The 12,766-nt window shown below is 46.5% G+C and overlaps 1 protein-coding gene across 4 annotated transcripts in view; it reads left to right on the top strand.

The window, feature by feature from the left end:
- The first annotated feature begins 855 nt into the window (after nucleotides 1-855).
- PACSIN2 (protein kinase C and casein kinase substrate in neurons 2) overlaps nucleotides 856-12,766 on the top strand; it is a 162,556-nt gene continuing 150,645 nt past the window's right edge. For all 4 annotated transcript variants that reach the window (XM_066358595.1, XM_066358590.1, XM_066358593.1 and 1 more), the window contains exon 1: nucleotides 856-1,040. The gene's annotated coding sequence lies outside the window, so the exon portion shown is untranslated. The remainder of the gene's footprint in view (nucleotides 1,041-12,766) is intronic.

The following is a 12,766-nucleotide window of genomic DNA, read 5'->3' as shown; positions in this document are numbered from 1 at the left end:
GTGGTATCTTTCTTTCTAAATTATTATCATAAGCACAGTGCAACAGAACAGTTTTGAAAGTGAACAACCACTATTTCTTGTGGCCTTTCTTCAGGTCCCTATCCATACGCACAAGAGTAGCAGGTTTAGAGTTTCCACCATTTTATATTTTGTATCCAGTTTCTTCTTTGAACGTTTCTGTTTAGCATTTTCCCATATATTGCTACACTGTCCTCCTGATTTATTTTCAAGGTGGTGATGTGGAACCAGTACAGGCTTGGGGTCAGGCTGACAGGGGTTTCTAATCCTGGCTCTGCCATTTACCCTCTTTATTCCGGGCCATTCCCCTAAAGTTACCTGGTGTCAGTACCGAAACTCTTCCTTGGGTTTTGTACATGCACCACCAGCACCATAATAATCACCATCCCCCCTCCCACCTCTGCTCTACTTTAAGCCGGCTCAAGTACCGTGAGTCTAAGGAATCCCTGATGACATCGGCTTTTCTAAGCGCCTTAGGAGAGGAAACTTTCAGAAAAACTTCCAGTCAGACGCGGTGTTGCCTTGCCTCGCCCCCCTACCCCTGGGTGCCCGCCAAACCGCAAAACTCTGGCTCCACGAGCTGGCTCCGTGGACCACAACCTCGGACCCCAACAACCCTTACTTAGCAGCTTAAGCAGGGACTGTCCCTCTGATTGACAGGGGGAGCCGCCAATGGCGCCCAGGGGAGGCCCCTTTTGCGCGCTAGGGGGCGTGCCGCCTCGTCTCCCCTCTGGACCAATAAAATGCGCTGATAGCGATGTAGGGTGGGGCTCGGTGCCCAGCAGCCAATGGAACGAGCACAGCGGGCGCGGAGGAGGCGGTGCACTCGGCGCTGGCGGCAGAAGTGGTGGCGGCGGGTCAGGGCAGGGCCGGGCAGCTCAGCCGGAGAGAGGGCGGGAGCCGAGCTGGTGCCGGAGCCGGAGCCGAAGCCGGAGCCGGAGCCGGAGCTCGAGCTGGAGAGGGAGACGCCGTTGCTGCCGGAGCGAGGTGCGCGGCAGGTCGAGAGACGAGCAGCGTCCGAGGTGAGGGGCGCTCGGTGGCCGTTGGGGAGGAGCGGGCGAACGCCCGTGCGCTGGTCCGTGTCCCGGCCCGCGCCCTGTCAGGCCGCCGAGCTTCGCGCCGAGGGCGGACTCTGGGGCCGCGCTGCTAGCGCGCGAACTTCCTGTCGCCGTGGGAGGGGGTGTGTTCAGGGCTGACGCGGGCGCGGAGTGGGGAGCCGGAGGAGACAGGGGTCCGGAGCATGGTTGGCTTGAGGAGAGTGGGAGCCGGTGGGGCGCGCGGGTTGGGGGCTTGCTGGAGAGAGAAGGGCAGGAGCGGGGCCCGCGGGGGGTCAAAGGGCTCCTGCAGAAGGGGAGGCGGGCGACGTCAGGGGAGACTCAGGGAGGAGCGGGGCCGCTGTTTGAAGGGATGCGCAGGGCTGCAGAGGTTCCCTGATGGCCGCGCGGGTAGGCGAGGGCGGCAGGGGGAGACGCGCCGGAGAGGTGTGGCTGGGAAGCGCCTGTTGGAGGCTCGGCTTGGACCACGGGTGGCCTGGGGGGAGGGGGCGGAGAGAGCGGGCAGGACACATATGCGGATGCGCTTACTTGGGGCGCTTTGATGACCGTCCTCCATTTCCTTCCTTCCCACCCTCCCTGTTCCTCTCCTGGTTCTGGATGGGAGCGGGGCTAAGCCGTTCCTCGTAAGCAGGTCGTAGGGTTTCGGAGCTGTTTGCCCTTTTTTTTGCCCCTCGGAGTTTTCCCAGATTGTCACTGCTGCACAGAATCGTGAGCGTCCTCCCTCCTCCGGGGTTTCGGAGCATGCCTGGCATCCGGAGAGGTCTGGGATTGGAGGGAGGGTTTGCTATTTCTGCTGTTTAATTTCAGGGGTTCATTGGGTTTCTGCTCCGTTGATTTTCCTTTCAGACGCAGTTGGTCAGGGGAGTAAGCTGTCCCGTTTCCTTGGGACCCACATAGCTGTAGCCCTCGAGGACGTTGCTGCTGCTGCTGGCTGGCTGGCTGAAGGAGGGAAGGTGGCCTTTGGGTGGGGGTGTGTGTGTGCCATTCGTGGATCTTTGTCTTCTATTCTTTACCCTAACCGTCCTGTGTCTTTGTGGTTAAGGAGAATAGGCTACTTAGAATCTCCAGGGCTGCTCATTACACTGTTTGCCAAACACTTCCTGGCTGTCCTGGTGAAAATCAAGAGACCAGCTCAAAGCATTCAAATGTGAGCTGTAGAGCTGCTGACCCAGAGCTCACATCTTCTTCCTCTTGGATTCCTTCCTCTGTAGTTGTCCCAATATGCTGAAGTTCTGTATTAACTAACCCTCCTAGGATTGAGGGTTTGGAGCCCAGGGCCAGGTGAGTGCTTTTCGAACCTGGGTCCTCAGTGTCCCAGGTCGTTGCTCTATTCACTGTGCCACCACCTGGGCAGGTCAGGTGGGTGCTTTTGAATGCCAGCCCTCCCATTCTTGCCCCAAATATTTTTTGTTTTTACTTTTTAAAGATTCTCCTTATTGATTTTAGGAGAGAGACAGAACTGGGAAGGAGCAGAAAACATCATCAACTCATAGTAGTTGTTTCTTAATGTGCCTTGACCTGGCAAGCCTGGGGTTTCGAACCAGCGACCTTAGCACTCTAGGTTGATGCTTTTATCCATGGTGCCAGCACAGATCAGACTTTTTTTTTTTAATTAAAAAAATTATATTTTCCCATTGATTTGTGAGAGAGAGAGAGAGAGAGAAGCAATAACTCGCTGTTCCCCTTAGTTCATTTATTGATTGAGTCTCGAATGTGCCCTGACTGGGGATCGAACCTACAACCTCGGCACACTAGAACAACACTTCATCCACTGAGCCATCTGGCGGGGGCTGTCCCCAATGTTCTTATTCCACTTGATCAAAAGCCTGCCTGGAGCCTCCTTATAAAGGCATTGAAGGGGAGGGGGGTTGGCAGTGTGACTTGGGTTTCTCTTGATTCACATGGGAAACTCTCATCTGTGTGCATTTAAACTTAATTTTAGAGTTTGCTAGTCCCCTCGGTGAGGTTGTGCTTGTTGAGATATGAGGCCACTACATCAGAAACTTTTCTGTGGTGTGTTTTTCTTTTGACAATTGTCTTGAAGCTTTAAAGAACTGACCATTAGACTGATACAATATTTATTACTTGGGAAAGTAACATAACACAGAGGAGAAGAGCATTGATTAGATCTGTACTCTATTCACTTTTTTGGCGAAGAATAAAAACTCATTTAAATAGAAATAGCATTCTTAGCTCATACTGTTTGGGAACTGGAACTTTAGTCTCAAATGTGTAAGAGGTCATAATATTGAAATTATCTAAAAGTATACATGTGTGAAAAAAAAAATCTGGGTTTTGAACACATTCTGCTTCTGGGAAATAAAGTTGGCTTTCCCTAGTCCTAGACATCAAGTCCAGATCTCTGATAGCCAGCCCAGTTTTTGGGTGAGAGCTGAAGTACCTTGTCCTTAATCGTTTTGTTTCTTCTCTATTCACTTTAAAGTCTGTACAGATCCAGTTAAGAGCATGATATTCAGGTTTCCTGCTTCTAGTGGGGTCATCTGTTTTTGCAGGGTGTTATGGAATATCAAAAAGATTACATAGATTTCATAATAATAATAATAATGCCTTGTGTTTGGAGATCCTGCGAGCATTTACCAAGTACTCTAGCCACCCTCACCTGAACCTCTCAATTGACTTGGGCCTGCCTTATCTGCCATCAGGTTGTAATGGTGGCTTTGTGAAGGTGGCCTTGTAGATTATGGGGGTAATGACCACCTTCACATGAGTGATAGCGCTGGTTCAGTTTTTTTCCAATTAGATTGTTTGGAACTGCAGCTGCATACCTTAAGGCAGTAATGCCTTAGTTTTGACGTCAGCTTGCATTCCGAAGGTAACTGCATTTCTTTCTGGCCCTGGCAGTGATCCTTCACATACCTGAAAGCATCCCGAAACCTGACTCCTGGTTGGTCCCAGTGATGGTCTCTGGGATGACTGTGTAGGAATTCCTACAGTATTTAGTATTAGTTTTAAGGAATTCCTTACTATTCAGATAATAAGACTCTGTCTGCTGATTAGAGACATTTTAAAAAGAAGCTTTAAAGTATTCTCTGAAGTGCAACATTCTTGGCATATGTGTAGTTCCAAAGGTAACTGAGGGACAGCTGCCATCTTAGAGCACAAATATTGGTATTTTGATTAAAATCACATAAAACAACAATGACAATTTCTTTCTTTAATTATGTAATGACTCATATTTATTCCCATGATTGCACATTTATCTCTTTGCTTAATAAAACAGTACCGTGTAATCCTTTTTTTTGTTTCCTAGAATAAAATCTTTATTTTTAAAAATTGAAATGTATTTGACATATAACGTTGTATAAACTTAATACTTAAAAATTTTCAATATTGCCTGACCCGTGGTGGCGCAGTGTATAAAGCATCGACCTGGAGTACTGAGGTCACCAGTTAGAAACCCTGGGCTTGCTTCATGGCACATATGAGAAGCAACTACTACAAGTTGGTGCTTCCTGCTCCCCACTCCCATTCTCTCTCCCTCTCTCTAAAATTAACAAATAAAATCTTTAAAAAACGTTTTTTTCAATTTTAAAAAATCATCTCTGTGTTTCCTATCTCTAGGCACTGAACTAGATAGAATGAGAATATAGAAATGAATAAAATGCAGACTCTACTATCAAAGACCTCAGCAAGAAGCCTTGGAGAAGGAAAATAAAGATAGAAACTTTACTATAACCATCATTAATATAAAATAATGTTGACTGTCAACTGTAATCAAAAAGTAAAGTAAATGTTATTATAATTTTAAGTAAAAAACATTATGTAAATAATAGATCTTAATGGTTAAAATGCTTGGAAAACAAGTGGTAAAATATAAATCAAACTATTGTAATTGTTAATTCAGATGGGTTTGGTCTGTATTCTCTAAATTTTCTATTATAAGTTTATTTTTAATGAAAGGAAGAGTAGTGTACTCTTTTTAAAATTTTTTATTTTTTTTTTAGTGAGAGGAAGGGAGGCAGAGACAGACTTCCCACCTGTGCCCAGACTGGGATCCAACTGGCAAGCCCACTAGGGGGCAATGCTGGCCCTTGCTCCTTTGCAACTGGAGCCATTTTTTAGCGCCCGAGGCTGAGGCCATGGAGCCATCTTCAGTGCCTGAGGCCAACTTCCTCCAATCCAGCCATGGCTCCAGGAAGGGAGGGGAGAAAAAGAGAGAAAGAAAAAAAAAGAGAGAAAGAGAAAGAGAAGTGAGATGGGGAGGGGTGGAGAAGCAGATGGGCTCTTCTCCTGTGTGTCCTGACTGGGAATCTAACCTGGGACATCCACACGCGGGGCCAATGCTCTACCACTGAGCCAACTGGCCAGGGCCATAGTATACTTTTTTTTTTTTTTTTTTTAATTTATTCATTTTAGAGAGGAGAGGGAGAGACAGAGAGAAGGGGGGGAGGAGCTGGAAGCATCAACTCCCATATGTGCCTTGACCAGGCAAGCCCAGGGTTTCAAACCAGCAACCTCAGCATTTCCAGGTCGACGCTTTATCCACTGCACCACCACAGGTCAGGCTGGTCTTAATAAGTTTAGTATAACTTTTTGAAAAGAGGAAACTTTGCTATAACTTTAGAAACTACATGTTCAGTGTCTTGTGTAACATACTCTTTGGCTCTATGAGGTTTATGTGACTTTCTTACTCTCTAAAAATGCAGAATGGTAGAGTGGGAGGAGCGTAGAAGGAGACAGGAGCCCTGAACTCTGTGCAGCCTTTCTCTAACTAATCCTGGGTCCTAGGAAAATCACATTATCTTGGGTCTCAGTTTACATATCAGTAAAATAAGGTGCTTAGAGGTTCTTAACATTTTAAGAATCTGCTAACAACTATGGACTTCTTCCCAGAAAGCACGCATGTGGATATCTTCAGAGACCTGGACCCAGATTAAAAACGGGATCATCTCATCTCTAAGCTTCCACTCACCTCTGATATTCTATAACCTTGTTTTCCAGTCATCTTTGAGCTGATAATAAGATGACTTGTATTTTTAGAGGATACATTCCAAAGCCTTTTTTTACCTTTCATTTTGTTTTTGTCCTTAAAACATTTTTGAGTGGAGTGGGTGGTAAAGGATATACTTTTTGTGATACAGAAAGGGGTCCAGATGTGGCCACCACTTTGGTAGGGTCACACAGCCAGAGGACTGTCTTAGGATCAGAACTGGGCTCTGGTTGCCGGCTTGGGTTTTTTCCATTAGGTTTAGTTTCTTAGATGGTTGTCTTTCTGAGTTATGTTTGGCAGTGCAAATAAATATCCCAGAATGTGTCACTTGCAGAGGAAACTGTTAGTCTGCTGAAAGAACTGTTTTTTTGTCTGAGTTTGGATCACTAAACACCTTTCTGCCTGACCTTCAAAAGGTTACTTATTTTGTTTTTATTTTTTCTTGCCATATTTTCCATAGGTACATATTTGTAGGACTTGGGTGTTTTAAGCAGACTTATTTAATGTTTATTGATTAAAGAGTACATTGAAATGATTACTTCTAGTATTGCTTAGCACTTGAGAAACTTGTGAAATGAATGTTAGGTGAAAATTCCAACTATTTGAGTTGTTTTCGTCCAAATATGTCCTCAGATGAGAGACAGAGCTGTTGGGTGGGTTTGAGACCTGGCTGTGGATTGTACCAATGACCATGACTGTCCAACAGTGGCTTCTTGTGGCTTTCTGGTGGATTCTGAATATTTTAAGGACTGATTTATTTTTTTTTAAGTTTATTGACAGTATGGAGTCTCAGCTACATAAGGAGCTCATGTATGCAAAAGAAAACTAAACATATTTTTAAAGATTTTATTTATTGAGAGAGAGAGAGAGGAGGGGGAGGAGCGGAAAGCATCAACTCATAGTAGTTGATGCTCATATGTGCCTTGACCAGGATTTCGAACCAGCAACCTCAGCATTCCAGGTCAGTGCTTTATCCACTGCATCACCACAGGTCAGGCAAGAACACTAAATTTTAAAGCAGGGGTCCCCAAACTTTTTACACAGTGGGCCAGTTCACTGTCCCTCAGACCATTGGAGGGCCGGACTATAAAAAAAAACTATGAGGCCCTGGCCGATTGGCTCAGTGGTAGAGAGTCAGCCTGGCGTGCAGGAGTCCCAGGTTCGATTCCCGGCCAGGGCACACAGGAGAAGCGCCCATCTGCTTCTCCACCCCTCCCCCTCTCCTTCCTCTCTGTCTCTCTCTTCCCCTCCCGCAGCCAAGGCTCTATTGGAGCAAAGTTGGCCCGGGTGCTGAGGATGGCTCTGTGGCCTCTGCCTCAGGCGCTAGAATGGCTCTGGTTATGACAGAGCGACGCCCCAGATGGACAGAGCATCGCCCCCTGGTGGGCATGCCCGGTGGATCCCGGTCCGGCGCATGCGGGAGTCTGTCTAACTGCCTCCCCGTTTCCAACTTCGGAAAAATACAAAAACAAAACAAAACAAACAAACAAACAAACAAAAAACCAAACTATGAACAAATCCCTGTGCATACTGCACATATCTTATTTTAAAGTAAAAAAACAAAATGGGAACAAATACAATATTTAAAATAAAGAACAAGTAAATTAAAATCAACAAACTATCCTGGCCAGTTGGCTCAGTGGTAGAGCGTCGGCCTGGCGTGCAGAAGTCCCGGGTTTGATTCCCGGCAAGGGCACACAGGAGAAGTGCCCATCTGCTTCTCCACCCCTCCCCCTCTCCTTCCTCTCTGTCTCTCTCTTCCCCTCCCACAGCCGAGGCTCCATTGGAGCAAAGATGGCTGGGGCACTAGGGATGGCTCCTTGGCCTCTGCCCCAGACACTAGAGTGGCTCTGGTGGCAACAGAGTGACACCCCGGAGGGGCAGAGCATCGCCCCCTGGTGGGCAGAGCGTTGCCCCCTGGTGGGCGTGCCGGGTGGATCCCGGTCGGGCGCATGCGGGAGTCTGTCTGACTCTCTCCCCGTTTCCAGCTTCAGAAAAATACAAAAAAAAAAAAAAAAAATCAACAAACTGACCAGTATTTCAGTGGGAACTATGCTCCTCTCACTGACCACCAATGAGAGAGCTGCCCCTTCCAGAAGTGCGGCGGGGTCGGATAAATGGCCTCAGGGGGCTGCATGTAGCCCGCGGGCCATAGTTTGGGGACCCTGCTTTAAAGCATCATAGAGCCTGACAGGCAGTAGCGCAGTGGATAGAGTGTTGGACTTGGGATGCTGAGGTCCCAGGTTTGAAACCTTTAGGGTGCTGGTTTGAGTGTGGGGTCTCCAACTTGAGTGTTGGTGATCCCATGGTCTCTGGCTTGAGCAAGGGGTCACTGTCTCTGCTGGGGACCCCCTCGTTAAGGCATCTACAAGAAGCAATCAATGAACAACCAAAGTCGTTGATCAGGCAATGAGGCTGTCAGAGAGCAAGCCCTATGAAGTATAAGCTCCAGGCTCCTGCCACCATTCAGTTAAACATGCGACCTGCGCCTCTTTTCTTGTGCTCTGCTAGTATTTATGAGCATTTACTTTTTTTTTGAGAGAGAGAGAGTGGCAGAAAGACTGGATGGGGAGAGATAGCGTGAAGAGGGAGATGAGAAACATCAATTCGTAGTTGTATCACTTAAGTTGTACATTGATTGCTTCTTATATGTGTCTTGACTGGGGGGTTCCAGCCGAGCCAGTGACCCCTTGCTCAAGCCAGTAGCTTTGGGTTCAAGCCAGCAACCTTCAGCTTCAAGCCAGCTGGGCTGTAGCCAGCAACCCTGAGATCATGTCAGTGATCCCACGCTCAAGCTGGTGAGCCTGTACTCAAGGCAGTAACCTCAGGGTTTCGAACCTGGGACCTCAGTGTCCCAGGTCAACACTTTATCCACTGTACCACCAAAAGTCAGGCAAGCATTTACTTAAAAAAATTTAAATTTATTTATTGATTTTATATATAGAGAGAGGGATAGAGAGAGAGAGAAACATTGATTTGTTGTTTCACTTATTCATGCATTTATTGGCTGATTCTTATATGTGCCCTGACCGGGGGTAGAACCCACTATGAGCATTTATTGGGAAACTTGCATCTTGTGGGTCATCCCTTCTCTTCCAGTGGCTTCCCGATCTGTGATATAAATATTGATAGAGTGGCAAGGTGGTCAGTAGTGAGATTAGGAATGCCTTTATGAGGCTGTTTTGTTGAAGTATGTGCTTTTTATTTTATTTTATTTTTTAAGTGACAGGAGGGGAGTTAGACAGACTCCTGCATGCACCCTGGCCAGAATCCACCTGGCAACCCCCGTCTGGGGCTGATGCTTGAGTACTGAGCTATTTTTAGGGCCTGAGGCTGACACATTCAGACCAATGACCTAGTGCCTGGGGCCATGCTCAAACCAATGGAGCCAGGCTGTGGGAGGAGAAGAGGAGAGGAGAGAGGGAAGGGAGGGAAAAGCAATTGGTTGCTTCTCCTGTGTGCCCTGACCTGGAATTGAATCCAGGATGTCCATATGCTAGGCTGACACTCTATCCACTGAACCACTGGCCAGGGCCATGCTTTTTATTTTACAGTGGTACCTTGAGATACAAGTTTATCCATTCTGTAACTGAGATCGTAAGCCAGTCAACTTGTATATCAAACAAATTTCTCCCATTTAAAATAACTGAAATAGATTTAATCTGTTCCAGCCCTGTGAAACATCCCCAGACCATCCTAAATTATGAAAAAAGACATGTTTTTAATTAAGAAACACACATGTATACTTTACCAATGCATAACAAAATATATGAAATAAAAGAAAAAAGTGTTATTTAGTACTGTATTCTTAACTTGGAGACAGACGAGTGTGGATAATGGAGGTGAATGGCAGAGGAGGAGGGAGGGAGGAAGGGATGCAGGCACTGTAGACACCTAAACTAAAACGGCACTTTCTTAACACTAAATGTAAACTAAAACTGCATTTTCTTTACTTTAAATAAAACTAAAACTGCATTTTATTTCAAATGAAACCACAAAAACTTATTTGTAAAAAAATGCACTTTCTTGCCTGACCAGGTGGTGGTGCAGTGGATAGAGCATCAGACTGGGATGCGGAAGGACCCAGGTTTGAGACCCCGAGGTTGCCAGCTTGAGTGCGGGCTCATCTGGTTTGAGCAAGGCTCACCAGCTTGGACCCAAGGTCGCTGGCTCCAGCAAGGGGTTGCTCGGTCTACTGAAGGCCCGCGGTCAAGGCACATATGAAAAAGCAATCAATGAACAACTAAGGTGTTGCAACGTGCAATGAAAAACGAATGATTGATGCTTCTCATCTCTCTCCGTTCCTGTCTGTCTGTCCCTGTCTATCCCTCTCTCTGACTCACTCTCTGTCTCTGTAAAATATAAATAAGTAAATAAAACTTAAAAAAAAAGCACTTTCTCTTTTTTTTTCTTTTTTTTTTCTGAAGCTGGAAATAGGGAGAGACAGACAGACTCCCGCATGCGCCCGACCAGGATCCACCCGGCACGCCCACCAGGGGGCGACGCTCTGCCCACCAGGGGATGATGCTCTGCCCATCCTGGGCATCGCCATGTTGCGACCAGAGCCACTCTAGCGCCTGAGGCAGAGGCCACAGAGCCATCCCCAGCGCCCGGGCCATCCTTGCTCCAATGGAGCCTTGGCTGTGGGAGGGGAAGAGAGAGACAGAGAGGAAAGCGCGGCGGAGGGGTGGAGAAGCAAATGGGGGCTTCTCCTGTGTGCCCTGGTCGGGAATCGAACCCGGGTCCTCCGCACGCCAGGCCGATGCTCTACCGCTGAGCCAACCGGCCAGGGCAAAAGCACTTTCTTAACTTTAAACTTAACCTAAGCTTAACGTTACGTATTTTTCATTTAATCATCACCTGTTTTTGCCTTTTTGGCTGTACTTTCAGCACTTTCACTTGCAGGACTTTTGAATAAAAAATCTATTCAAAGAGATTTGCTTTTGCCTGTCTTTTAAAATGTTACGGAAACGTACGTGACAAACAAGTGTCATTAAAAAGTGCTGAAGTGCCTGACTAGGTGGTGGCGCAGTGGATAGAGTGTTGGACTGGGATGCAGAGGACCCAGGTTCGAGACCCCAAGCTCGCCAGCTTGAGCGCGGGCTCATCTGATTTGAGCAAAAGCTCACCAGCTTGGACCCAAGGTCTCTGACTCGAGCAAGGGGTTATTTGGTCTACTGAAGGCCCGCTGCCAAGGTACATATGAAAAAGCAATCAATGAACAATTAAGGTGTTGCAACGAAAAACTGATGATTGATGCTTCTCATCTCTCTTCATTCCTTTTAAATGAATGAGTCAGAGTCTCTCTGACTCTCTCTCTGTCCCTGTAAAAAAAAAAGGTGCTGAGGCACCACCAGTTGAAACTTTTTCTGTATGTTTCTTTTCAATGAAACTTGAAAGCTCCCACATTGCCAGCATGTCTTTCTTTAATTTCACTTGTAGAAATCACTTCCTCCGACTCTACCTCCTCCTCACTACTAATCTCTTGCAGAAGCTCAGTATGTTGCATCATCTGTAGCTGCTTCAACTCCTCAGTTGAGAGTTCCTCTTTATCTTCCTCGACGAGCTCATTTATGTCACCCTCATCTACCTCCAGACTCATTGACTTTCTGAGGGATACAATCTCCTCCAACACTTCTACCTCAGTCTCGGTCTCTGGTTCGAATCCTTCGAAGTCCCTGTCTGCAACGACATCAGGCCATAATTTTTTTCATGCCAGTTCAAGGTTCTTCTTGTAACATCTTGCCATGCCAAGTCAATAATGTGTAAACATACCACGATGTTGTAGTGATCTTTCCAAAACTCTTGAAGGGTTAGATTTGTATTCTCTATCACCTCAAAGCAGTGGCAGAACAAATGCTTTGTGTAAAGCTTTTTAAAGTTGGAAATGACCTGCTGATCCATAGGTTGCAAGATTGAAGTCGTGTTGGGTGGGAGGTAGAGGACTTTCATGAATTTGAACTCATCGAGAATGTCATCTTCAAGACCAGGTGGGTGGACTGGAGCATTTTTAAGGATTAGTAGTGTTTTCATCGGGAGTTTATTTTCTTGAAGATACTTCTTTACTGCAGGACCAAAGACGAGATTTACCCATTCAATAAAAAACTGCCACGTGACCCATGCCCTAGCATTGGCGTGCCACATAACCTGCAGTTTTTCTTTAAGAATCTTGTGAGCCTTAAAGGCTCGAGGATTTTCAGAATGATACACTAGCAGTGGCTTTACTTTACAGTCACTGCTAGCATTTGTACACAATGCAAGGGTCAGACAGTCCTTCATGGTTTTATGGCCTGGCAGCTTCTTCTCCTCTGCAGTGATGAAAGTCCTCTGTGGCATTTTTTTCCAAAACAATCCTGTTTTGTTACAGTTGAACACTTATTGGGAGATGTAGCCTTCCTTTGCAATAAGTGCAGCAAAACGTGCGATGTACTCCTCAGCTGCCTTAACGTCTGCACTCGCAGCTTCACCATGCCTCACCACCGAGTGGATGCCAGATCTCTTCTTGAAAATTTCAAACTAGCTGTGACTTGCCTTACATGTATCTTCTGCTGCCTCTTTTGAGGTTGATGGTTCTTTCTTCTTCAAGTCGCCATAAATAATACGTGCCTTTTTGCATATTACAGTCTCCGTCACTGTATCTCCTGCCAGTTCTTTCTTTCACCCATACTAGCAGAAGCTTCTCCATTTCTTCATGGATATTTGTCCTTAATTGGGACAGAATTGTAGTTCCTTTCGCTGGTTT

Source organism: Saccopteryx leptura, chromosome 1 (assembly GCF_036850995.1).
Source record: "Saccopteryx leptura isolate mSacLep1 chromosome 1, mSacLep1_pri_phased_curated, whole genome shotgun sequence".
NCBI classification, from domain to species: Eukaryota; Metazoa; Chordata; class Mammalia; order Chiroptera; family Emballonuridae; genus Saccopteryx; species Saccopteryx leptura.
This window is presented reverse-complemented; position numbering and strand designations above follow the sequence as displayed.